This window comes from Magnolia sinica, chromosome 17, assembly GCF_029962835.1.
Source record: "Magnolia sinica isolate HGM2019 chromosome 17, MsV1, whole genome shotgun sequence".
NCBI classification, from domain to species: Eukaryota; Viridiplantae; Streptophyta; class Magnoliopsida; order Magnoliales; family Magnoliaceae; genus Magnolia; species Magnolia sinica.
The window spans coordinates 53,450,740-53,455,873 of record NC_080589.1 but is presented as its reverse complement, the minus strand read 5'-3'; the positions used below and the strand labels follow the sequence as shown (position 1 = coordinate 53,455,873).

The following is a 5,134-nucleotide window of genomic DNA, read 5'->3' as shown; positions in this document are numbered from 1 at the left end:
TCTCTGCTTAATTTTGATTGCTCATTTTCCATGCTATTGACACGATGATCTGATGATTTTTGCACAATAGCTTGCTGTTAATTTTATGAATAAATAAACGATCCAAACTGATGATATGCCATCCCGTGCATGGTTGAAAGATGTTGAGGTGGAAGGTGGGAAATATCATTAGTAATTAATTAGCCAGCACACCCCTTTTTAAAGGAAGCGGATTTGCCACTGATATGTTGAGTAGCGTGACTGGCTACTGAAGTGAGTCACCAAGTTCTGTGGATCCCAACATGATGTATGTGTTGTATCCACGCTGTCCATACATTTGAAAAGATCATTTTATGGTATCATGCAAATAATGAGGCAGATCCAAAGCTTGAGTGGACCCCACCATAGAAAATAGTGGAGAGTGACGGCCACCGTTGAAACCTTCCTAAGGTTCACTGTGATGTTTGTTTGAGATCCACCCTGTTCATAAATTTTAGTAAATTAAAATTTATTTTATAAAAGTTCATTTACAATTAAGTTATTTTCTTAATAAGTTTATTATCTTAATCTATTATTTACGAAACTGCAGGATAAATTTGACTTGGATTTGAGTGTTCCGCATATCTCCCATGCCGTCGACGACATGATGAAGGAGTGGTTTAAGGATTACCGCACTAAGTTACACCGATAATACAAGCGGTGCATGAGCCACAAGGAGGCCGTACAGTCCGCATCGCTGCACGTGATCGATGAGGACTGGCAGATACTCTGCGATAGATTTTCGTCTGATTCTTTTCAGGTAATATTTACATATTTATGATATCTCAATATAATAATTAAATTCGTAATTAATAACAATGTATTATGAATAACGTGTTCAGAAGAGGAGCAAAATAAATTCTGACAATAGAGGAAAGTTAGAAGTGAACCACGTAGTTGATTCAAAGTTATTTGTACGACTTCGTCACGACATGGTAAGAAAGTATTGGTAATTATTACATTTATATATTCTTTCCATGCATTTATATTAATTCTATTGTCTTTTCGATTGCGCAGCGAGATTCCATCACTGGCTAGGAGCCCGGACCAGTAGACTTCTACAAAGGGACTCACTGTCGGCAGGCGACAGGATCTTGGGTACATCCTAGAGCCAGCGAGATTTGGGTAAAGATCCTTACATTGTAAAATTTATTTGCATTAAATTATAATAATATCATTTATTATGAAAATTCATATGTTTTCATTATAGGAGAAGATGAACACCTTACGCAATCAGCCCACTCCCGATAGTACTCAGCGGACTGAGCCAGAGATCTTGAGTCAGGTGCTTGGCACCCGTTCTAGATATGTGTATGGGTTTGGCCATGGTGCCAAGCTCATGACACCCGCTAGAGCTGTCTCCAGCCGATCCATCGTCGTTGGCGACAATACCGTACGCCGAGCTGATACTGTAGAGAGAGAGGTTCAGCAGCTACGGGTCGTCGTCGATGACATCAAAGATCAACTGGACAGACAGAGGGAGGAGCAGGCGAGGCAGAGGGAGGAGCAGGAGAGGAGGATGGAGGAGGAGCTGGCGAGGCAGAGGGAGGAGCAGGAGAGGAGGATGAACGATCAGCTGGCGAGGCAGAGGGAGGAGCAGGAGAGGAGGATGGAGGAGATGCGGGTAGAGCATGAGCGACGGATGATGGAGATGTTTCAGGTTATCGCTGCACGCTTACCCACTGATGCCCCAGCGCCTCCGCCTTCATCTATGTGATTTTTATATATTTGTTTGTTATGTTAAGTTTTGAATGAATGTGTTGTGGATAAGATTGTTTGTGTTTGGATGAATGTAGTTTATGTTTGGGTTTGGGTTAATTTAATTAGATGGATGTGAATGTGAATATGATGAAATATATATATAATATGTGTATATCAGGATGAATATGATGAAATATATTGTTAACAGGTGCATATCAGGAATTTTGCACAGAATTTTAAGCGGTATATTTTTTAGAAAAAAGACTTTTAGCGACGAAAATTTTCGCAGCTAAAAGTATTGTAATTTATTTTTAGCAGCGAAAATCTTCGCTGCTAAAAAGGCTTGTAAAGTTTTTCAGCGACGAAAATTTTCGTTGCTAAAGGTGTAACGAATTTTTTAGCAGCGAAAATTTTCACTGCTAAAGTTCATGTAAAGGTTTTTTAGCGACGAAAATTATCGTCACTAGAAAGGAACGAATTTTTAGCAGCGAAACTTATTGCTGCTAAAAGTATTGTTTAGTTTTTTAGCGACGAAATATTTTGTCGCTAAAAGTTGAATATTTTTTAGCAGGGAAGATTTTCGCTGCTAAAAGTCTTGTACAGTTTTTTTTGTGACGAAAATATTCGTCGCTAAAAGTAACGAATTTTTAGCAGTGAAAATTTTCGCTGCTAAAAGTCTTGTACAGTTTTTTTTACGACGAAAATGTTCGTCGCTAAAAGTAACGAATTTTTGGCACCGAAAATTTTTGCTGCTAAAAGTCTTGTATAGTTTTTTTTGCGACAAAAATATTTGTTGCTAAAAAACTGAACAATACTTTTAGCAGCGAAAAGTTTCGCTGCTAAAAGTCGTGCAGTTTTTTAGCAACGAAACGTTTCGTCGCTAAAAGTAACAAATTTTTAGCAGTGAAAATTTTCGCTGCTAAAAGTCTTGTAGAGTTTTTTTAGCGACAAAAATTTTTATCGCCAAAAATCTTGCTTTAGCGACGATTTGAATTTTTCGCCATTAAAATCCATGCACGTCAGTCTTTTAGCGACGAAGTTAGCGACGAAAATTTTTGTTGCTTAATGTATTTAGCTACGAAAATATGACTTTTAGCGACGAAAAGTTTCGTCGCTAAAAGGGGTATTTCTTGTAGTGAGAGAGAGAGAGGCTAACGCTTGGGTTTTTCTTTTCTTTTCTTCTTCTTGTTTTTCTCTTTCTTTCCTTTAATATTTTTAAGAGATTTTAGCCTAATCATGATTATGTCAGGTTAAACCTCTTAGCTAGGGCTAAGAAGTGAAGCTTGTAGCATGATGGGGCACTTCCTACGGCTTTGATTCATGTTTTATGAAACTCTCTTTGATTATAATTTGATTATATAGAATATTCATAGTTTTTAATAGTTTGTTGTGACTTAAATTATAATGGATCTGCGATAGCTTTTAGTATGTTCTTTTCATTATTGTGATTATGAAGCTAGGAAGCCCTGTTGTTCACCATCGTCTCATGGGTATGATTGAGTGATGGAACCCTTCTTAACATTCATAACTCTCTTAGATTGGTTGTGGATTGGTTAAATTCTGTTGTTTGCTTTTTCTCCCGTGCATGGTTTTGTGATGGAATCAATTCTAATTCTTATACCTCTCATCTCTTGAAAACCAGATCAAAGGAAGTTCAAATTTGATTTTTAATATTATATCCTCTAATTGGATGAAGATGGGACTCTAAATCTAGTTGTGTTCATGAATCAAGCATAGATCTCCCTGATCTCTACAAGTGGATCCTTAACACCCTAGTTTCCCACCTTTGAATTTTACAAATTTTAGTTAAAGTGTTTCACCATTATTCTCTTAATTCTCCCTGATTTAGATTACATCTTCGCCTAGTTTTAGTTCAAGTTACTTTCAAATTACATACAAGGTTCAGTCCCAATGGATTCGACCTCGGTCTTACAGAGATTATTACTACATCACAACCCTATACTTGGGGTGTGAATAAGTTTTTGGCGCCGTTGTCGGGGATTGACGGTTGCATTTTTCTGAAATTAATTAGTTTTAAAATTAGTTTAATATTAAGATTTTTCTATTTTTAGGATTGTGATATTTTCTAAATTTTTTAGAAACTAACCTAATTTTCCTGTTTTGTAAGACCCTGACATAAACTTTCTAAATTGATAATCTCTTTCTAAATTTCTAGTTTTTCTATTTCTAGATTGTGGTTTGTTTTATATTTTTAGGAATTTTCCTAATTTATTTTATATTATAGGTCTTCTTTTATTTTAAAAAACTAACTTCCTAATTCTACATTTTCTTTTAGAAACTTTCTTAATTTCTATTTTAGGTCTAGAACTTTCCTAATTAGTTTAGAAACTTTCTATTTTCATTTTTTAGAAGTTTTTCCTTTTTTAGAAACTAGTTTACTTTCTATTTTAGGAACTTTCCAATTTTAGAATTTCTTTTTCTAGAAACTAACTTGTTTTGGTTTGTTTAGAATCTGAATTGAGGGCTGCGAGTGTTTCATGCCCAAGTGAGTCCGTGACAACACTCGACGTCTCTTGACTGACGAAGGATTAGTTGAGGGGTTGACTATCCATTACAGGAATAGACACCACTCGAGATCCCAGGAGTTGATTGAGGATATGACCACAAATCAACTTGAAACACTACCTCCACCTCGAGTTGAGGAAGCCCATGATGAAAATGAGGTGCATCAAGCACCCCCGCCTCGTACTTTACAAGATTATTTACAACCGGCGGGGGTGAGCACGCCCTCATACATGGTTTTTCCTGAGAATGTAGGATATGAATATCAAACCAAGAGTGATCCAACTCCTTCCTAAATTTCTTGGGCTTGAGGCAGAAAATCCATATTTACACTTGAAAGAGTTTGATGACATCATAACCACTTTATATTTTCCAAACGTGTCTGAGGACACAGTCAGGCTGAAACTCTTTCCATTTTCTTTGAAAGCGAAAGCTAAGATGTGGTTGCATTCACTACGTCGTAGATCTATTGGCACATGGAATGATATGCAAAGGGAGTTCATAAAGAAAATTTTCCCATACCATAAGATGAACACCCTTAGAAAGTCAATCATAAACTTTGCCCAAAAGGAAGATAAAACATTTTTCTAATGTTGGGAGCGGTTTAAGGATTTTGTCAGTTCATGCTCACAAAATGGTTTTGAAACGTGGCGCATCACAAATTTCTTCTAAGATGGACTGACATCTTCCATGCGCCAATTGGTCGAGACAATGTGCAATGGGGAATTCTTGAACAAAAATGTCGATGATGTGTGGGACTATCTACACAAACTTGTTGAAAAAGCACAATCATGGGACATCTCCCCAAAACTCACTATTTCTAAGCCTACTCAATCAAAGGAAAGGGGAGGAATGTATATTCTAAAGGAGGAAGATGATATAAATGTTAAAG

General features: G+C 36.7%; 1 long non-coding RNA gene and 1 other non-coding gene across 2 annotated transcripts; one reads left to right on the top strand and one right to left on the bottom strand.

Annotated features, from left to right (window-relative positions):
• Positions 1–513: 513 nt before the first annotated feature.
• LOC131231935 (uncharacterized) lies at positions 514–1,151 on the top strand. The gene is made up of 3 exons (XR_009164572.1): positions 514–778; positions 861–953; positions 1,036–1,151. It is a non-coding gene; the product is annotated as an uncharacterized LOC131231935 (long non-coding RNA).
• Positions 1,152–4,776: 3,625 nt separating this feature from the next.
• LOC131232124 (small nucleolar RNA R71) lies at positions 4,777–4,883 on the bottom strand. Its single transcript, XR_009164729.1, has one exon. It is a non-coding gene; the product is annotated as a small nucleolar RNA R71 (small nucleolar RNA).
• Between the last annotated feature and the right edge of the window lie 251 nt (positions 4,884–5,134).